At 45.5% G+C, this 22,799-nt stretch overlaps 1 long non-coding RNA gene across 1 annotated transcript; it reads left to right on the forward strand.

Moving 5' to 3' along the window:
* The first annotated feature begins 17,362 nt into the window (after positions 1 to 17,362).
* LOC128590732 (uncharacterized) lies at positions 17,363 to 19,629 on the forward strand. The gene is made up of 3 exons (XR_008381322.1): positions 17,363 to 17,436; positions 18,721 to 18,824; positions 19,300 to 19,629. It is a non-coding gene; the product is annotated as an uncharacterized LOC128590732 (long non-coding RNA).
* The last annotated feature ends 3,170 nt before the right edge of the window (positions 19,630 to 22,799 follow it).

Below are 22,799 nucleotides of genomic sequence, written 5' to 3' on the forward strand. Positions count from 1 at the left end.
GTTGGTATATACAAAGGCTACTGATCTATGAATGTTGATTTTGTAACCTGAGACGCTGCTATATTCCTTGATCACGTCTAAGGGGTGAACTATTGTTTTACTTTTCAAGGAGATAAGAATATTCATCCACATTAACATTCCTTATAGAACGGTTATCTCAATGAACACAATTCTTCCCTCTAGGTCATCTAATTGATGCTCAAGAAAGAATGAAATAACAGACAACAACACAAAGGAGTTCACAATGACACTAACACTGAAAGCTCGTAGGCACCAGAGCGAGAGCTCAGTGAAGAATCCGTGAACACCTCTCCCAGGCAGGAGTCCCCTGAGGATATGCAGGGTCTCGGTGAGTTCTGACTAGAGGCTGTTCCCCACTTGGAACATAGTGAGGACCCCCTAGCGACTGTACACTGACCTGGGCTCACTGGGCCCATTGTCATGTAATGAAACTGGCAAATTTTGACCTCCATGCACTCATGGGAAGGTGCATGGGAAACGTGCATGCTGTTAAGAAGTTTGTTATGGAACCCTAACCTGTCAGTTACCCCAAAGGCAGGAGGACACACCCAATCCTGCCTGGGAAAGGGGGGATTAAACCAGTTCCCTTACTCAGCCTATGTAGGAAGGTGTGTTCAAAGTTCAGGGCCTCTTCTCCATTCTCAGAGGGTTCTGTCTCACTGTGAGAAGTATTCTCCTTACACATTGTGTGCCTTTGCTCTATAACAAGTGCATTTTGACAGTGATTGCTTTGTATCTGTGGTCACTCCCTCCTTGGCTAGGAACCAGTGCTCATTCTTGATCTTGGGAGCCAAGAATAAGGGAACAGCTTCCTCCAAAGGGATCTCATAAGAGCATCCTGGAGATAGCATGGATGTGAGGACACGTATCATCCTGAGGATATAACTATTGGGTATAAGCAGAAATTCCAGTCTGCTATTTCAGACTTTCGAGATTCAAGGGCTCTGCCCTGTAACAGGGAATTCTGGTAATATCTGGATTATGGATGAAACAAATAGAAAATTTCACTGAAGCAGATATATGATATGAAGAAAGGGTGGGTTGGAAAATAAGATTCAAGGGAGGCAGAGGGACCCAGAGGGCCCAGGAGGGGAGGAGAGACCTGGTGGGCTGGAGGTGGGGAGTGCTGTGCCACACCCTCTTCCTGTCATCCCCTCTGCCAGCCCAGAAGCCTCTGTGACTCTGCTGTGCTCTGTGATGCAGGCCTGGGGCTATAGCCAAGCACAGGCACCCTCAGCACTCAGTTGCTTCACGCAGCTTCACTGATTGGATGATGGATGCTTTGCTCCATTTTGATATATGGCAGAACTTCGGTTCAGCTCTGCTCCACATGTACCCCCAACTCACCTTACTGGTTGGGTTGGGGTTTTTGGTAGTCTACATGTTCCACGATATGAAGATTTCCTGTTTTACTATCACATGGGATAAGGACGATATCTATACCCTGGTAAGAAACACCCTGGAGGAACTCTGTTCCTATTCTCACATGTCTACATAAGTTGGGCTGGCTTAGAAATTGCTAGAACATTCCTCTTCTAGGAGAGGGTAGGCAGGGCTGGGGCTCTGGAGGATGGAGGTTTCTAGCTCAGGCTCACAGGCTGCCTGCCTGGGCATTGTGGTGGGTTCCAGGAATAAACTCTAAATAGTTGTTTCATGGTCCTGGTTTAGCGTATTTAGAAAGTTTGAGTTGTTAAAAATTACATGTACAGGTAAGTTATGCAGCTTATATTTTGTTTCTCCATAGAGTGAAAGGGCTGTCACAAACTATCTTACACAAAGGGGTATTGGGCCTACCAGCAATCTCTCTCCTAGCATTGGATATTGAATTGCTTTGTCATGTGAGTTGTCACTCAACTTTGAAGGAAAGCCACGCCAAGAGCCACTGAGCTCTGTCCCCAGGTCCTCTGAGGGATCAGATGTGACACTTGTTGTCTGATTCTGTGTCCTCCTTGAGCACAGGACTTCTGAGGACACCAATGAGGCTTTCACACATCAAAGGCTCTGAGTTTTTCAAAGGACAAATAGGAAATATTTTATCACTTAAAAAATTAATAAAAGAACGTAAAATTCTATTAGTTAAAATAGGGAGTCATATTAATTGTGGATAATGAATGTCTGAGCTTCCTAGAGAAGAAGTGGAGAGAAATGAATACAGACTTTGCTCTTTTTTTCATTATCAGGACAGAGCCAAGAGAAGGAGGAAAATTGGAACAACCAGAGGTAAGGTTCTGTATATTTGCCCTCGTCTCTGCAAGGGTGAGCTTCCCTGTTCTTCTCTGAGGTCCCAGGTCCATGATCTCTGAGGGTGTCACTTGCTAGATACAGTCTCTCTAGGAAAACAGAGTCCTGAGAGGAGACAGGATTGAATGAGAACTGAGGTACTTCTCAGAGTCTCTGCTCTACACATCTCCGGGCAATGGGTGTGGACAGGATGACGATGAGAATGGTGAGGAAGGACTACCTATTAGTTTGGCTATGGAACTTCTGTCCCCTGAATTTGCATAACCACTTTGACTTCCTGGGTGCTCAGATTCCTCTTTGACCTGAACATTGGTGTCTGGGCTTCACATGGTGGTTTTGAGCAGCATGTGGGATAATAGACATGAAAGTACTTTCTAAATGAGGCCTCATACACATGTGAACCTTGCTAGTATTACTGTTGACCATCTGGCCTTTTCTGCTGGTTGACCTTATCTGCTGATTTGTCTTTAATATCCCAAGGGTCTCCCATAAAGGGACCCCTGTATGATCCTTCTGCTTCTAACTTCCTTATATATATCCTAATCTCTTGATTTCTCAGGAAGAAAAATTCACCATGGAGGAGGAGAGGAGGAAAAGAAGCCAATTTGTACTGTGATGAGGTGATTAATTTCTTTCCTTCTCTCCTGGTCCCTTGTAAAAGCAGGTTCTATGCATTCAGGGATTCAGTGCACCTGCCACAGTCATGGGAGTGGGTGGCCACGTAATGGGCATGGGAGTGAAGGCCCTGGAGAGAGGCCATAGAGTGAACTGTGATGTCAGGGGTGGGGGCGAGGTAAGGTGGGCAGCAGGTTTCAGGTGGCCCCACCCCCACAAGGCAAGCAGGCCCCCATTTCCTTGTTCTGATCCTCCTGTCTTCTGCAGCCCTTGGGGTCAGGACTGTGACACCATCACCTTTGGGCAATTACTCCCAGGAAGGGTACTTTCTGACATCTGTGCCAAAATAAAAAAGATCATGGGAGTGCAATTACACACATCTCAGGAAGATACAACCGACTTCTCTGTGTCATCTTCAGATTCTGAACTTTCCTACACAGACTCATCCTACACTCTGGACTCCACCTTCTCAGAAAGCTCTTCTGGAAACCTAATGCCAGCCCCTCCATGGGATCATGTTCCACCTCCACCTTCCCCTTTCTCACCTCACCTGAAGATCCCCTCACCTAATTTTCCTTCACCCCCATTTTTGGGTGACTTTCTGCTCCCAGACCCTGTTTCTCCCTTGTATTCCAAGTTCCCCATGGACCATTCCCCACCACAAGCACATCACATTCAGGGAGCAGATCCTGGTCTCAAACCAGAGGGGCCTGTGTCTATGAACACCATTCTTACAGGCAAACCCAAACTTATCCGTGACGTTGACCTCTTACAACGTGGCCACCTCTCCCTTTCCAACCTTGATGCCATGGCACTCCTGGAGAGACATCTTAAGAAAAGGGGAGATTTCCTGCTCTGGAAGGAAAATGAAAACAAAATGAGATGTTTTCCAGAGCATCATAAGTCAGACAACTCACTAAATCTTACAGCAAACATGTCCACTTCAACTGCTGATGAGCATGATTCAGTAGTTCCTCTTGTTCTGTGTACCCACAAAGACAGAGGAGACGAGCTGCACCTGCATCAGCAGCCCCCACATGCTAAGACCTTGGAGGTAACACAGGGTCAGTCCAGGACCCAGCTGCAATCCCCACTCCCAAAACCACCACCTGAGCCTCTGTCCCAGATGAGGCTCTCTGGAGTGGGTGTCCATGAACAAAAGAAAGAGGCCCAGTGCCTTATGCCATCTGAAATTCACCACCCGGAATCGAATGTGCTCCAGAAACAACAGGAAGTTGAGCGGGGTTTGCCGTCTGTGGTCAAGAAATCTCAGGCAGACTTAAGCCCTCCAGCTCCCCACATTACACTGACCAGCCAGTCCTCCAAGGCTTATGTTTCCAGTTCTATCCTTCCTGGAGATTTTCTTCTCAGCAGTGACCTTCAGAAGAAGTTAGAGCACCACCTTCAAAAGAGGCTCATCCAACACCGGTGTGGCCTGCCCCACAGGGTCCATGAGTCTGTGTCACTCTTAAATTCCAAGAGGGACCCTCCTGAGACATCCAAGTCCAAGTGTCGCCATGGACTCTCATGGATCTTTTCCCATAAAAGTCAGAGCAGCGAAGATCCAGAGAGCTTTGGACTGAGTCACTCCCAAAGCTCCCATGAGAGATGCCCAGAAATGTTTGCACTAAAGAAGGATGTGAGGAAGGAAGAGGTACATAGCCTGGAGAACGGTGTAAAAGATAAACTATTGATAGATACACAGAGGGGTTCAGGTGAGGGTCTCGGGTCTAACACGGTGAGTTTGTCTGGGGGTAATTCAAGGGCCTCTTTGGTCAACTTACATTTGAAAAAACCGGAATATGCCATGACAGGACAAAGTAACACAAAATTTAAGCAAATCCATGAGGGCCAGATTTCTGGCACTATACATAACTCATGGATTCCAAACAAGGAGACAGTGCATCTTCTTGAGAATTCTTACAGCCAAATAAAACATGGAAATTTGACACCAGCGATGGCTGAGAACACCTCCTTGAATACTTCCCAGGAGGTGTGCTTCCTTAGCTCCAGTCAGAAAGAGATGTTCAAAGCTAATATTAAGAGTTTTCATCTGAGGACACCGCAAGGTCTTCCGCTCAAGGTCCGTGAATCCATGAAAATCTCTAAATTGAAGGAGGACTCAGTGAAGTCTTTTTCCTGTTCTAATTCTGCCTCTGCAAACCACCTTATTTCTGGGGTGGGATCCAAAAATGATGTCTCCACACCCCTTAGAAGAGGCTCTGAAACTTTTCCTTCCATTCCCAGACTGGATCTCCTCCTCCCTGCCACCTCACTTGCAGGAAAAGGACAGGGATCCCCAACACAGTCATTCCCTGATATTGAGATGAAAGAGAATCTGCAGACAACTAAGGTTGGCAGGCAGACTTTTCTATCCCCACCTCACAGCACCATAAGTAGAGAGGGTCAGAAGCAGACTGAACCAGTCAACAGATCAGGGCTGAACCAGCCGGTAAAGCAAGCCGGGGCTGGACATGAGCCCATGGATGAGAAAATGAGCTTCAGTGACAGAGTGAAATGGTTTGAGGGGAAAGGAATGAAGAATTCAGAACATTTTTTGAAACTCAACAGGTCCCAGGAGATATTCCAGGCAGAGGGGCTCCGCAGTGTTCCAACCAATAGATACGAGCTGAACCTGTCTGAAAGTCAGGCTGGGGCTGGATACGAGCCCATGGATGAGAAAAAGAGTTTCAGTGACAGAATAAAATTATTTGAGTGCAAAAGAATAAAAAATTCAGAACATTTTCCCAATCTCAACAGGTCTAGGGAGATATTCCAGGCCGAGGGGCTCCGCACTGTACCAACCAATAAATACGAGCTCAACTTGTCCGAAAGGCAGGCTGGGGCTGCACATGAGCCCATGGATAAGAAAATGAGTTTCAGTGACAAAGTAAAATGGTTTGAGTGCAAAGGAATCAAGAATTCAGATCATTTCCCCAAACTCAACAGGTTCCGGGAGATATTCCAGGCAGAGATTCTCTGTACACTGGAGTAACAATCTAGTAACAACTTTATGACCAGTGAGTCAGAAAGCTCCCCAGTAATAAATGTGTTCTCTCTCAGTTAGCTCTGTGCTGACAACTTTGTTATCTGTTTTCTTTTGCTGGCTTTTTGTGTGGTTTCTCTTCCTATCCTAGTTCCTTGAGATGTGGTAGTATTAGGGTGTGATGCTTGTGATATCCACAATATAGAAGGAACTGAAACAATTCAATACTAAAAACCTAATAATCTGATTTAAAAATAGGCAAAGCACTTGAATAGACATTTATCCAAAGACAGACAAATGTCCAATGGGTATAAAATAATCCTCAGTGTCCCTAATCATAGAAAAATGCAAATCAAAACTGCAATTGCATGTCACTGCATACCTGTTATTATATAAATAAATGATAAAATTATATAAATAAATGATAAAAGTGTTGGCAAGGCTGAAGAGAAATTGAAATCCTTGCACACTGTTAGTGGAAATGCAAAATAGTTCCAACATTACAAAAACCAGTTTGAACTTTTCTCAAAAAATTAAAAACAGAACTGGCATAAAACAGCAATCATTGATCCAAAAGAACAGGAATAGGGAACTTAGAGAGACAGGTAACCTCCTATTGCACTGGCCACAAGAGTCAAGACGTAGGAACAAGGTAAAGGTCTACTGGCCTCGAAGGGATAAAGAAAGGGTGGTATGTTCAGACAGCAGAAGACCATTCAGCCTTACAAAAGAAAAGTATTCTGCAACATTTATGACCCTTGAGGATATTACACTTTGTAGAATAATCTAATCACAAAAAGAAAAATAGCACATGATTCCATTTCTATGAGAATCTAAAACAGCCAAATCCCTAAAATCAGACAGGAGTGGTGTGTGGGTATCCGGTGTTGAGGAGGAAAGAAAATGGGGACCTGCTAATCTCTGAGCATAAGTATCAGTCAAGATGAATATACCCCAGAGATCTGCTGAACAACATAGCACCTATAGTCAATATGGAGAAGGCAAATGTTATGGTAAATGTTCTTATTACAACAAGTTAAATAGATTTTTATATAAAAATACATAAGAACCAGGCCTTAAAGTGATGGTAGACAGACCACCATACTGCTGTTTGTCAAAGGCCACATCTGAGAAGTGATTGCATGAGTCACACAGCCCCACCCCCTGAGAAGGAAGACCACAGCCAGCCCCACTCTGTGGGGCCCAGGTGCTGTGGAAGGCACTTTCCTGCCCACCCAAGCAGCTCCCTCCCCACCATTGATTCCCCTACCAGGGAATGGCCGACCCCAAACAACTCTCATCAGGGTCTGTGGCCACAGGGCTCAGGGGTGGCAGTTCAGGCACAGGAAAGAGCACATTTGAGAATAGAACCTCCTCTGGCTTCCCCACTCAGCCTGCGGGGAGGCTCAGTGCTCTATGTACACTCTGTGCCTCTGTGTGGATACAACCCACGTCTTTGGACTACTAATCCCTGTCTTGGCCACAGCACAGAGCCACAGCTACACAGGGCCTGGGCAATGTGTGAGGCACACTGTGTGCATCTGTTCAGAAAACTCGGGCCAGGCCTGGCCAGGAGAGCACAGCTGCCTCCTGTGCACAGCCTCATGTGCCAGATCCAAATGCAAGCTCTACTCCTTCCCATTGTGTGAACTTGGCTACTAGACTTCACTGCTGGGGCTCAGAATACCCAACACAAATCAGGCTGGATGATGGCATCAGGTCAGTCAGGTGGCTGTGAGGATTAAGGGCTTAGAACACAGGTGGTACAAGTGGGTCACCAGGACAATGTCCTGGGAACTGGGATATCCCCTTAGCACCCTATTAAAACTCACACATGAAAGGGATGAAGGAACTGGGAAAAAACCTATGTCAGCGGTTCTCAACCTGTCGGTCGCGACCCATAGGAACTGTATTAAGGGCCGTGGCAGTAGGAAGGTTGGGAACCACTGACCTACACAGTACCCCAGACTCAGTGAGGGTGTCTCCTAAGGCAGGATGGGGAAGAAGGCAGAGACCCCTTAGTGGTCAGAGGGGCCCATCTATTAAGGCAGAAGAGCTGGGTGCACCTAGACTCTGGAGAAGCTGTATCTTAGCCAGACGTCAGAATAAGCGCTCTGGAATGGGACAGGGGCCACAAGTTCCCACCTCTATCCCTGGCCAACTGGACCAGCCAAAGGAAGGTCTGGACCAGCAGGGGTCTGAGGTCCAAAGAGGTCTCCTGCCATCCTGAGGTGGACGTGCTGTTCCCACCAATCTTGGTACAGGAGGGGCCACCTGCCAAAGCTCAAATGGGTTACTCGTGGTATACAGCCTGAAGTAACTCTGTCAGGAAAGGAGACCCTAGGTGGAGACCCCAGAGAAGGCTTGAAGTCATCACTTGCCACCTGACAGGTGCAGGACCTCTCCTGGGGAATCCAGAGGGCTGAGGAGGATGAGGGATTGATCTGAGGTCTCCTTTCATCCCTCCTGTCTGGCTCACACGCAGAGGAGTCTGAATCGCAAAGCTGCGTGAAGACACCGAGTGCCGAGGGTGCCCACTCTTGGCGACAGCCCTAGGCCCGCATCACAGAGCGCAGCAGACTCACAGCAGGTTTCTGAGAGAGAGAGAGGGAGGCAACAGGAAGTGGGGTGGCACAGCCTCCCCCACCCCCAGCTCAACAGATCCCTCCTTCCCTCCTGCACCCTGTGGGCCGTCTGCCTTTCTTGCCATCTTATTTTCCAGTCCACTCTTTCTTCACATCATGTATTTGCTTCAGTGAAATGTTCTATTTGTTTCATCCAGAATCCAGGTAGTACCCGATCCTCTGTTACTGGGCAGATAGTTTGACTTGGATCTTGAAAATCTGAAATAGCACCTGGAATTTCTGCTGACATTTAAACTCTCAGGGTCACAGGTATCCCCAGATCTGTGCTGTCTGCAGCTCCCTCTGAAGGAGGATGCTCCTTGGGTCTTGGCTCCCAGGGCCAAGAATGAGCCTCGTGCCTAGCTGATGGGGTGATCACATATGCACAGTGATCACTGTCAACATACATTTATTAAAGAACAAAGGCACCCAAAGTATAAGGAAAATATGTCTCACTAGTGAGACTGGTCCCTCTCTAGAGTAGAGAAGAGACCCCAAGTCTGAGCACACGCCTTCTTTTATAAGGTAACTAAGCTACTTGATTGGTCCCACCTTTTATCTCCACCACCCCCCACAGGACTGGGTGTGGTTTCCTGCCTTTGGGGTAACTGCCAGTCTGGGGTTACATAGCAAACTTCTTAATACCCATGGATCACCCCCTTCGACAGGAACCCCTGGTATATGAAATTTGCCAGTTTACTTAGAAAATAAGTAGAAATTGGTGAGTCCCTAGTATTCCTTCCTGACTTTCTAATACAGTGGGGGTATATTACCTTCTGGTGGGGCATCCATCAATGTCCACAAGTGTAGGGGACGAGGATGACAGGGTCTGCCAGAGGTTTTTATAACCAAATAAGTGCCTCCTTTGTCAATTAGAAAAAGTATTTGATTACTGACCACATCCAGAATTATCCCAGGCGATTCATATGTGATCTGGATGATCTGAGTGGATGCCAGTGTCAAACTCTGGCCCCTTTAGGCCTGGTCATTCATGACTGTGGCCACCAAGGTTTGGGCTCCTCTTCAGCCCTGCCATGTTCTAGGGACACTGCCATGCAAAATGGCCTGGTTGTCTACAATTGGGACAGGGCTACCTGGGTTTCATGGCTTTTCCCACCTCACCTTTGGCCCTTCTCAGATTGGTTCAAAACAATCTCTCGAAGTGTATGGATGTCCCGCACCAGTAACAGCTCTTGTAACCATCCCCAGCCTCTCAGAGTAGCGAGGGAGGCTACTGCAGCAGTAGCCACCCTCAAGAACTTGATCTTATGCTGGTATCTCTGTGGTACCTCCATAGCCTGCTTGTTGTATACAGTGGAGGCCACTGATGGTAGCTGGGCCAACTTCCCAAGGCCAACCTCTGCAGTTTCCTACAGATATCAGAGTAAGAGCTGGTAATTAACTTTGTAATTGTTGCTATTTCTGCCTCTGCTGAGCTGGGTTCCATGCTGGTATACTGTTTGACACCTTTAGCATTTCTATCTCCAAATATTGCTGGACTTTCCTCCTTTCCCTGAACCACCTCTGCTAATTTCTAAAAGTTAACTACTGTTACCTGAATAGCTTCATGCCCCCCAAAGACACACCAGCACAGGGCTGGGGAGGTGGGGTCCTTATTGACCCAGTTAGTAATTCTCCGTGGATCCCTCTGAGGATCTGCCGGATTTCTAGATGAGAGTTGTTGATTTAGGGCATGGACACATAGATCCACCAGCGGCCCAAATCTTCTTTTGCTCATCTAGTGAACAGCAATGTGAGAATAAGACTCACATGTCCCTCTAGCTCAGTGGTTCTCAACCTTCCTATCATGCTGTGATGTATTTTCATTGTTACAAAGGGGTTGCGACCCACAGATTGAGAATCGCTGCTCTAGCTTAAATCAAAAACAATAGCCAGGTATTCATATTCCTCTGGGAATCTCCCACAGTCACCAGAGAAGCTCCCAAACTTTTCCTTACCCCTCTTCTGATCCCTTATTGAGAATAGTATGTGATTCTTCACAGGCTGGCCCTATGGGTCCTGACAGTTTCTATTTATAGAAACATACAGTATACAACATACAGAAGGCAAGCTAGGATCTGGAAAATGGGGATCAAGAGTCGAGATTGGAGGCTCGGCGCCTTTGGCTCAAGAGGCTAAGGCGTCAGCCACATACACCTGAGCTGGCAGGTTCGAATCCAGTCGGGCCTGCAAAACAATTACTGGCTGCAAGCAAAAAATACCTGGGCGTTGTGATGGGCACCTGTAGTCCCAGCTACTTGGGAGGTGGAGGCAGGAGAATTGCTCGAATTCAGGAGTTGGAGGTTGCTGTGAGCTGTGATGCCACAGCACTCTACCCAGAGTTCGAGGCGGTTTCAAAAAAAAAAAAAAAGAGTCAAGGTTGGATCATGTGCTGGTTGGGCCTGAGGCTCCTCTGGGGCCAACGCCATAGCCACAGTCTCCCTATTTTCACCCGATGCTTTCCCAAAAGTCTAAGGCCTGTCCAAAGTGAAAGAGCCATTCAGACCTTTTCTGTCCCCCTAAGCAGACATTTTCCCAACAAGTTTTGTAATATTGGAGATCATTTCTCAGGTAAGTAATGGCCTGAAGATAGGGAGCCTCTGAGCACTTTCCTGCAGTTCTCAAGCAGAGATCTAATTGCAGGTTGGTGGTTCATGTTAAGGGTTTTGTTTTGAGGCCAGGTTCTATCTGGCAGCTGGTACTGGAGCCAGGCTGGAATGTAACCTTTCTGTGAAGGCTATTGAGTCCTAAGTTATTCCATTTTATTTAACAGCCATTTCAAGGGAGAACTGGTGGGGACTGAGGCTTCCTGTGCCAAGGCCTCTATGAAGAGAAAAGAAAGAGCAGGCTTCCTGCAGGACTTGGTGTCCCCACGACCTACACACCAGGGTCAATGGGAGGCAGCTTTGTTAGAACCTACCCAGCATTCCCTCTTCTTTGAGGCTGGGTGGTTTCATTAGGTCCAACCCATGCTTCCCTGGCTGCCCAGCAGACCAGATGTCCCTAGTCCCAGTATACTGTCTGTGACTGTGTGGAGTCACCGTCTGGCTCCCCACAACTGTGACCAACATGGGGAGGTCTCTATACTTGGACCCCAATTGTCGTCCAAGAAAGATTCTGATGACAGGAAGGCTCCAAATCATGAAGTCTAAATAAGGGAAATTAAGGAAAGGAATGTCTGCCCTAGGCCAGAAATTGCGGCAACCTTTTGCTTAGGACATCATGCCTCTTCTCCCTGGACTTTAGCACAGTGTCACCTCTTTAACTTTTTAATTGTAAGGTTCTTTTCTAGACCAGCCTTCAAATTTGTACTTATAAAAACTAGGGGAAAGTTACAGAGAATGAGATCTCCATATACATCCTCCAGCCTTACTACACTGCTGTCAGAAGTGGCCATTCCCAATAACGTTTGAGTTGGAGGGTTTAGCAAACTTTCTATTTTTCCACACAAATGTCATTTGCAATTTGTTTTCACAAGCCCTACCACAACTTATACAGACCATCTGCAATGTGTCTGGACTTTCTACCTTTGTCCCAAACTTTCCTTATCAAAAAGACATCTTATATCCTTAATTATCTTCACATCCCTCTTTCCTAGTATTTCCTTTTCCACACAAACCCATTCCTCTCTGTTTAATCCTTTCTTCAGGAAAACATGTTTCCCTATTCATACCCTTTTACTACATGTTCTTGTTTAACCTTTTTCCACATGTATATATTGAATCAACATTAAAACCAACTCTGACTTAAATGAATTTGTATATATTTTCTCATTAACTACATTTTCCATGTTTTTTTCACAACATATTCTACTCCTTGGTACATCTCAAATACAGAAACACATCCATTTAGTCATTCAGACTTTCCATCTCTAGTAATTTTAAATGTCAGTGAGAAACATATAAAACAGGAATCCAGAACTGTCCTTTACAAACATCTATTGCTGGCTATTAATTTATATTTCTCCATTTTATTCTTCTCTGACCTATGGAAACCAGACATTCACGTTAGTAAGACCTTCAGAATTAAACAGATGAGCATTTGTACCAATAACTTTCAAGACCTGTCGTCACCATTTTGTTGGGTAGGACTAATACCAGAAATTAGTCCTACCTAACAAAAATTCCACGAACTAAAACCAAAATTTCCCCCAAATTCCAATCATGAGCCACAAAAGAAAATAAGGTGTTTCTTTTTAGACTCTCTACCTTAGACATGTTGGTAAGGAGCCATTTCAGGGAGGAATCCCCAGGAATCTCCCCTCCACCCCAATCTCCCCTATGGTAAACAGGCTCTTGTTAGCCATAAAGGTAAGAAAGCCCCAAAGCCTGGCAGAGCACCACTAAGGCACTGTTTGTACAATGCCTTGTACAATGTTTGTACCCTCCTTCCGCCCCATGTTAGCAAACCAATACTGGCCAAATCTAGCAATGTCAGAGTTAGTGAAGCTGGAAATCACAAACACAGAAACAGAAGTCTTGTAGGGGAAAGATGGAACACAGCGATATCAACGCTGTAATATACAGAGCACAGCTTTTCCAGTTGTGCGGTAGGACAACAGGAAAGCACTAGAAAAGGAGCCAGTAAAACACTTTTATTTATTTATTTTTGTTGCAGAGAAGTCCTAGAATACACAGGGGCTTGTAATTTACCTTCCATTCTGAGGGCAAGGGAGAAAGGGAGGAAACAGAAGTTCTTCATGTTTAGGGATAAATAAGGGAAACACCAAAAAGACAGTACTCCTATGCAGCCTCCAACAAAAACACAAATAGCCTCCTGCACACACACGTCTACAATCTAAAAGCACCCTCCAACAAACGCACAAAAAAACCCATCATCTAACCTTAACAGAGCTAGAAGGGGTGTGAGAAACCAACAGGAAATTTATGGCTTCAGCACCAAAATACCTGTCTGGAGGAAGATGTTCCCTGGTTCTTGGATGAGCACTGGTGCCTAGGCTACAACAGTGATTGCAAACACACAGTGACCACCATCAACATACATTTGTTACAGAACAAAAGCACACAAAATGTAAGAACATCTCTCAACAGGGAGATGGATCTCCCCCACCCCTTCCCCGCCAGGGCTGGAGAAGAGGCTCTGAACTCTGAGCTCCTACCTTCTGACATAGGCTCCATGAGCCAAATGGTTGATCCTACTTTTCCCCAGAGAGGATCGGCTGTCACCTCCTTTCTTTGGGGAAGTGACAGGCTGAGGTTACAAAACTTCTTCTCAGCGTGCGTATTCCAGGAACCTTTCCTAAAAACACGTGGTGGCCATAAAGTGCAAGTTTAATTACATGATAATGAGCCCTGCGCGCCCAGGTCTGTGCAAGGTCACCAGGGGCTCCTCGCTATCTGCTCCGACTAGGAAACATGCCCCCAGCCAGTAATTTGGTTCCTAGTCCCCGCCCCTAGCCACACCCCTACCCTTCTGTCCTGTCAAAGAGAGCAATTAGGAGGCAGGGAGGTCCGTCTCCTCCCAGACCACGCAGCTGCCCGCACATCCAGGTCAGAGAGAGAAGCTGGGGGCCTAGGAGGCTTGTCACGCTCGGGGCTAAGAGTGTACTACGTCTTCTCCCTCAGGCACTGCAGCCCCTATGGGGGTGGGGGTGAAGACGGGCCCTGACTGGCTGGAGTGGCTGCGACCCTCTTGGAGCTCTTGGCACTGCCACAGCCCTGGCTGGAGCTCCTCCTCTCCTTGGCTGTGGCTCCCGCCTCTAGGGCCAGGTCACAGGGGCACACAGACCAGGGAGGAGCCTTCATGGCTGCCTGCTTCCTGGTGGTGTGGGCCCAGCCCAACACTCTTACCTTAGGCTAACCCAGATAAAAATCCTTTACTTACTTAGTTTTATGAATGTTGAATAGTGAATTTTTGTTTTAAATTCAGCCTCCACTTTGTGCAATCAGATTCAATTTGTTTTTTTTTATTAAAAGGTATATGTTTTATTATTTTCTTATCAACACAAATTTTAAAGCAAAAGATTTTGAATGTAGCAAAATTATAGCTTTAAAAAATTATTATTATTTTTTATTAAATCATAGCTGTGTACATTAATGTGATCATGGGGCATCATACACTAGTTTCATAGACCTTTTGACACATTTTCATCCCACTGGTTAACATAGCCTTCCTGGCATTTTCTTAGTTATTGTGCTAAGACATTTACATTCCACATTTACTAAGTTTCACATATATCCTTGTAAGATGCACCGCAGGTGTAATCCCACCAATCCCCCTTCCTTCTGCCCGCCTCCCTCCTCCCTCCCCTCCCTCCTCCCTCTCTTCCCTCTCCTCCTTCCCCCTATTCTTAGGTTGTATCATGTGAAAGCCATAAATTAGTTTCATAGTAGGGCTGAGTACATTGGATACTTTTTCTTCCATTCTTGAGATACTTTACTAAGAAGAATATGTTCCAGCTCCTCGGAGTGCTGTCTGGAGCAGAACAGCTGAGGTTACACAATCAGATTCAATTTGGTGAGAAGGCACCACGGGTGATGCTGTGATTGCAGGGAATCTGTTGCCTTCCATCAGGAGCATGTACTGGGGGGCCAGCCCTCTCAGAAGGTGCGCCATTCTGAGCCTTCCACCACAAGCCTCACCCGGGGAGATTTTAGTGGGCATCTGGAACTGAGAACTCTGTTTACAACAAACTCCGTCATCTTTGAGGTGAGTTGGAAAGTTGGTGAGAGTCCCATTTCACTGCAGGATGTTCACACGCCTGCCCTGTCTCGGGGACCTCTTCTGGGTGTCTCACATTCCCTCCCTACTCTAGAGAGTGTCAGGGCATTTCCCTGTGACATATGGTGACCAGTGGAGAGGACCTGGAGATCCCCAACACCTTCATCTAACTGCAGCCAGTAACTCCTTTCAGGCCATGGGAGACTTGGGAGAGCCTGCCGCAACCCTTTAATATAGTTCCTTATGTTGCGGTGACCCCCAACCATAAAATTATTACGTTGCTACTTCATAACTGTAATTGTAATTTTGCTACTTTAATGAATCACAATGTAAATATCTGATATGCAGGATGTATTTTTATTGTTAGAAAGGGGTCGTGACTCACAGGTTCAGAACCGCTGATCTTGACCGACTGAAACTTATGCCCATAGGTTAGCAACTGCCCATTTTCTTTCCTCGGCTATGCTGAATAACCACTATTCCTGTCTGGTTTTTGAATTTGGCTTTTTAAGATCCTCATGGAAGTGGAATCATGTACTATTTGCCTTTTTGTGATTAGCTGATTCCATGTTGCAAAATATCCTCAAGGTTCATACGTGTTGCAGAATATTCTTCTTTCATAAGTCTGAATAGTCTTCTGCTGTCTGAACATACCACCCTTTCTTTATCCATTCACAACCAGTAGACATTTGGGTTATTCCCACATCTTGGGTCTTGTGACCCGTGCAATAAGACAGGGCCCATCACTCCAAAATCCTGATTTCAGTTCTGCATAAATACCAGAGGTAGGATTACTATATCTTATGGCAAATCTATTTTTAATTTTCCGAGTAAACTTCAAACTGCTTTTTGTAATGTTGGAGCCAATTTGCATTTCCACTAACAGTGTGCAAGGACTTCAATTTCTCTACAGCCTTCCAACACTTCTCTTTTGACTGAGGTGACATCCTGTTACAGTTTGGATTTGCATTTTCCTGATGACGGGAATATTGAGGGGTATTTTATATCTGGTGGACATGTATATGTGTTCTCCTGATGAGTGTGTCTATTCAAGTGCTTTGACTGTTTTTATTGAGTGTTTTAGTATTAAATTGTTTCTGTTCCTTATATATTGTGGATATCGGAGGGATTTCAGATTAACAACCTAATATCACATCTCCAGGAACTAGGAAAGGAAGAGTAAACCAAACCGAAAGGCAGAAGAAAATGAATAACAGACCTAAATGAAGTGGAACACATTTATTTTATTATTTTTTTTATTAAATCATAGCTGTGTATGGAACACATTTATTACTGGGGAGGTCTGACCCTCTGGTCCTCAGGTTGTTACTAGAATGATACTGAAAAGTGAGGAGCTCCTCTGTTTGGAATATTACCCTGGATTTGTTGAGTTTGGAAAAATGTTCTGCATTCTTGACTCCTTTTCCCTTAAACCATTTTACTGTGTCATTGAAACTTATTTTTGTCATCCATAGGCTCATGTCCAGCACTGGTTTGCCTTGAGGGCGTCTTTGGACTTTATCTATTGCCCAGTACAGTCTGCTTCTGGTGCTGTGTTGGAGGAACAGAAAAATCTGCCTGCCAACCTCAGTTGTCTGCAGGTTGCGGTTTTCTTTCATCTCACTATCAGCAGGTGACTGTCTTGGTGGTCTCTGTCCTTCTTTTCCCAGGTGAGGTGGCAGGGAGGAAATGATCCAGGCTGGGAACTGGAAGAAAATCTTGTACAGCCTCTTCTATGGGTTACGGAGACTCCATTTTTGGAACCTACCCCAGAAATAAGGTGGTTTGCAGAGGCAAAGTTAGAATAGGAAAAAGACTTCGCTGAGTCCTTCTTGATGTTAAAGATTTCCCTGGATTCATGAACCTTTGGGGGAAGACCCTGTAGTATCCTCATTTGAAAACTCCTAATTTGAGCTTCGAACATCTCTGTCTGGAGCTAAGGAAGCATACCTGCTGGGAGGTATTCTGGTAGGTGTCCTCAGCTATCAGTGCTGCCAAATTTCTGTATTTTATTTGGCTGTGAGAGTTCTCTAGAAGATGGACTTTCTCCTTGTGTGGAATCCATGAGTTATATATATATAGTTCCAGAAATCTGGCCCTCATGGATTTGCTCAAATTTCATGTTAGCTTGTCCTATCATGGCATATTCTGTTTTTTTTTTCAGATGTAAGTTGATAAAAGAGACCCTTGAATTACTCCCGTACAGACTCCAAACCCTCACCTGAAGACTGTGTTAGACCCCAAACCCTCACCTGAAGACCTCTCTGGGTCAGTGAATAGATGATCTTTTACACCATTCTCCAGGCTATGTCCCTGTTCCTTCCTCACATCCTTCCTGATGGAAACATTTCTGAGCATCTCTCATGGGAGCTTTGGGAGTGACTCAGTCCAAAGCTGTCTGGATCTTCGCTGCTCTGACTTTAATAAAAGGAGATCCATGAGAGTCCACAATGAAACTTGGACTCAGATGTCTCAGGAAGGTCCCTCTGGGGATGAAAGAGTGACCCAGACACATGGACCCTGTGGGCCAGGCCACACCAATGTTGGATGAGCCTCTTTTTTTGCAGTTTTTGGCTGGGGCTGGGTTTGAACCTGCCACCTCTGACATATGGGGCTGGCGCCCTACTACGTTGAGCCACAGGCGCCACTCTGGATGAGCCTCTTTTAAAGGTGGTGCTCTAGTTTCCTCTGAAGCTCACTGCTGAGAGGAAAATCTCCAGGAAGGATAGAGCTGGGAACATAAGCCTTGGAGGACTGGCTGGTCAGTGTAATGTGGGGAGCTGGAGGGCTTAAGTCTGCCTGAGATTTCTTGACCGCGGAGGGCAAACCCTGCTCAACTTCCTGTTGTTTCTGGAGCACATTCAATTCCGGGTGGTGAATTTCAGATGGCGTAAGGCACTGGGCATCTCTCTTTTGTTCATGGACACCCACTCCAGAGAGCCTCGTCTGGGACAGAGGCTCAGGTGATGGGACTGGGCGTGGGGATTGCAGTTGGGTCTGGGACTGGCCCTGCGTTACCTCCAAGGTCTTAGCTTGTGGGGGCTGCTGATGCAGGTGCAGCTCGTCTCCTCTGTCTTTGTGGGTGCCCAGAGGAAAGGGAACTGCTGAATCATGCTCATCAGCAATGGAAGCTGATATTTTTGCTGAAAGATTTGGTGGGTAGTCTGACTTATATTGCTCTGGAATAGATGTGGTTTTGTTTTCATTTTCCTTCTATAATAGGAAATCACCCCGTTTCTTAATATTTTGCTCCAAGAGTGCCACAGCATCAGGGTTGGAAAGAGAGAGGTTACCATGTTTTACAATGCAGGCTTCAGTTTTTCCAACAAAAGATGTTGCACAAGAGTGGGGGAGAAGATCTCTCCCATGGAGTTACATTATGAGAAAGTGAAGGGGAACAAGTCCTTGGCACGAGCTTGCCATGGAGAGATATCTGAAGTTGCAAAACTTTGAGGGTCAGTGCCTCTAATTGCTGGGACATAAGTGAACAGTTCAGTGCTGTCTGGAATGGACAGCCGTGAAGAAACTCCAATAAGATGAAATTTGGTTTAGATGGAGCCATCGTTGAAGTACTGGGAGTGGAGAAGCAGATAGTCCTGGAGGTGTGTGATAACATGCACGGGGATCAGAGGGATTCTTTGTCTTGGATAAATTTGGTAAGGGATCAACATCCTGGATAAGGTTTGTTTTGCATGTAAGGAATGTGTTCATAGACACAGTGGCCTCTCGTGGGCAACCAGGACCTGCTCCGTGCGTGTGATGTGGTGGGAGAGGAGGAAAGGCAAGTGACTGGGGTGGGGAACGGTCCACTGGGAGCTTGGAATGCAAGCCAGGAGCAGGGTCTGGGGGCAGAGAGTCAACTAGTGATGGGGGTGAAGGCAAATAAGTTAGGTGATGGGGTCATCAGATAGGGTGAAAAAGTGGAAAGTAGAGGTAGAATGGGATCTAGTGCAGGGGCTGGCTTTGGGTCTTCTGAAGACGTTTCTGAGAGTGTGGAGTCCAGAGTGTAGGATGAGTCTCTGTGTGAAAGTTCAGCATCTGAAGATGGCACAGAGAAATCAGTAGTATCTTCCTAGGACTTCTATAACTGCACTTTCATGATCTTTTTTTTTTCCCTGCTATGGACATCAGAAAGCAGTTTTGGATGAAATTATTTGCTGAAATGTGATGGTGTCAGAGTCCTGACCCTGTCCTGCAGAAGACAGGAGGAACAAAGCTGCAACCAGGACCAGAACAAGGAAATGGGGGCTGCTTGCCTTGGGGGTGGGGCCCCTGAAACCTGCTGCCCCTCACCTCGCCCCCACTGCTGACGTCACAGTTCACTCTGTGGCCTTCACTCCCAATTCCATTACCATGGCCACACACTTCATGACTGGGGCAGCTGCACTGAATCCTTGAATCCATGGAACATGCTTTTAAAAGGGACCAGGAGAGAAGGGAAAAGATTTATCACCCTATTAGCATAGAAATCGAGTTCTTTTCCTCCTTTCCTCCTCTCTGGTGAATTCTTCCTGAGAAACCAAGAGTTTGGGTTATATGTAAGGAAGGTAGAAGCAGAAAGATCATACATAAGATCAACACCAGGCAGGGCCAAATGATCCACAGTAATATGGACAATGTTCACGTGTATGTGGCTGCATTTCTTTTTCTTTTTTTTTTTTTTGAGACAGAGTCTCACTTTGTCACCCTTGGTAGAGTGCTCTGGCATCATAGCTCACAGCAACCTCAGACGTCTCTTGTCTCAGCCTCCCAAGTAGCTGGGACTATAGGCGCCCGCCACAACACCTGGTTATTTTTATACGAGGTCTCACTCTGGCTTAGGCTTGTCTTCTATCTGTGATCTCAGGTAGTCCACCTGCCTCAGTCTCCCAAGTGCTGGGATTCTAGGCGTGAGCCACCATGCCCAGCCCTGTGGCCTCACTTCTGAAGTATCCCACGTGGTGCTCAAAACTACCATGGGAAGGTGTCCTCGGAAAGAAATCTGAACCCCCAGGTACAGACTCAGGGAGCAGAAGTTCAGTAAACCTTCCTTAACATCTTACATGGCCTCCTACGGCTTCTTCCCAAGGCCTGGCTCCCATCCTTACTCCCATGGCCACCTGCTCCCATGACTGTGGCAGGTCCACTGAATCCCTGAATGTTTAGAACATGTTTTTAAATGTGGGACACTTGCACTGCCCACACATGGGCAAAGCGGGGACTTTTGAGAAGTGCCTCAGGTCTCGTTGCCATCTGTGGGGGCCTCTCCTCACAGCTCTCTTTTCACAGAGAGACTGTATCTAGCAAGTGACACACTAAAAGGACATGGACCTGGGACCTCCTAGAAGAACAGGAAGGCTCACCCTTGGAGATTCCAGGACAAACACAACATTTCCTCCCCGTGTTCCTCCTTTCTGCCTCCTCTTGGCTCTGCCCTGGAAGTCTGGACTCACTTCTCTCAATCTTCTTCCCAAGGAAGCTCAGACATTCATTATCCACGACTAATATGACTCTCCATCTTAATAGAAATTTTTGTCTCTTTAACAATTTTTTAAATGATAAAACATTATTCTAATTTTTCCTTCTTTGGAAAATTCAAAGGATTTTGTCTGCGAAAACCTCACTTGGGGTTCTCAGAAGTCCTAGGCTCACAGGGGACACAGAATCAGAAGACAATTGTCACATCTCCCTCAGAAGACCCTGTAACCTGGGGACAAAGCTCAGAGGCTCTCGACATTGCTCCCCTGATCAACACGAAGGAAAGCTTAGTTCAATGACACTTGACGTGGAAAAGTGATTCAACATCAGGTGCCAGGAGAGACTGTTCTTCAGAGAACCCACACTTTATACGCCAAACCAGAACCATGAAACCACTGTGTTTGGGTTTTTTTTCCTGGAACCCTGCAAGATGCCCCGGCAGGCCTCAACTGGAAACCTCTGTCCTCTTGAGCGCCTAGCCTTGCCTGACCTCTTCTAGAAGAGGGGTGTTCTAGCAATCTCTAAGCCAGCCACACTCATTTAGAAATGTGAGAATAGGAATGGGAACCAACAACGAAGAGTTTCTCCTGAGTGTTCTTTACCATGTAGATTTCTTTGTTTTTCCAGGTGGTTGATAAGCATGATGTCATCATTTGCTACCACATATAAACAAAGAGAAACCTAACCCAGCCAGGAAGGTGAGTTGGGGGTATATGTGCAACAGAGCTGAACTGAAACTCAGCCATTGCTCAGTCTGACAGTTTAGACAATGGAGCCCAGCATCCATCATGTGCACAGTGAAACTGCGTGAAGCAACTGAGTGCTGAGGGCGCCCACGCTTGGCTATAGCCCAGGCCTGCGTCACGGAGCACAGCAGAGTCACAGAGGCTTCTGCGATGGCACAGTCTGCCCCCTTCCCCAACCCAGTAGGTCTCTCCTCCCGTCCTGGGCCCTCTGGGTCCCTCTGCCTCCCCTGCCATGTTATTTTCCAACCCCCTCTTTCTTCATATCATATTTGCCTCGGTGAAATTTTCTATTTGTTTCAGCCATAATCCAGATATTAGCTGAGTCCCCTGTTACTGAGAAGAGCCCATGTCTTGGACCTTGAAAATCTGGAATTTCTGCTGATATCCAACATTTATACTCGGGATCACATGTACCCTCAAATCCATGCTATCTCCAGGTTGCTCTTGCCTTATGCTAATCCATATAGAAAGCCTTTACACTTACTTAATTTTATGAATATTGAAAAGAAAATTTTCTGTTTTAAATTCAGCCTTTACTGTTTTCAGAGAGGCTGACTCAGATAATTAAGACCAATATTCAGAGAATTAAAGTAAATATAAAATAAATGTAAATGAGGATGCAATATCCTGTATCCTAAACAACATACTGCACCCTCATTTATAAGTGAATTATGTTTGTAATTTCCCCTTTATAATAATATATTTTTTCCAATTTTAATATCAGGTGTATCCAGATTAAGTAGAATGATTTTGAAGTATTTCTTCTTTTTCTATTGTCTATATGATTTGGCATGATCTGTTTTTTGAAATTATTTTTTGAGACTTTGGAAAAAAAATAAGAAGTTAACTGATGACTCCATACTGAACCTCAGTCAAAGCATTCTATAATAGACATACTCTTATTTGACAATGTGAATGTTACTTTCTTTGCATTACTATTATTATTATTGCTTAATACTTCGTTGCAGCAATCGTCTGATTTCTTTTCTGAATCTATTTATCTTTGTTCCTTACGAGGTTTTTTTCCTCGTCCTTATCTTAAACATTGTTATTGTTAAATTTTAAGCCTTTTTAATTTTGTGAAGGCAAAATGTGGAAACTTAATTAACACATGTATATGTAAAAAAATGTATATCATTAAAACTTCAAGTGATTTTGTGAGTAAATTTATAGCACTTGTTTTTCTTAAGTTAGTGAAGCTTAAACTGTACAAAGACTTTGGAGACATGCTCCAGACATGTTCTCATTCTTTGTCAAATCAATGTAATATTTTCAAATCCAGGAGCCGATCCTCTCCTGCTTTGATTTTGATTTTTCACTCATTGTATTGTGCACACTTTCTCTAACAGTATCTGAAATACAGATAGTCCCAGTCCTCTACATCAACTTCACAGCAGGAATGTGAGCCTCTAAACCACACACAGGTCA

The sequence above is a fragment of the Nycticebus coucang genome, chromosome 7 (assembly GCF_027406575.1).
Source record: "Nycticebus coucang isolate mNycCou1 chromosome 7, mNycCou1.pri, whole genome shotgun sequence".
Taxonomy (NCBI): domain Eukaryota; kingdom Metazoa; phylum Chordata; class Mammalia; order Primates; family Lorisidae; genus Nycticebus; species Nycticebus coucang.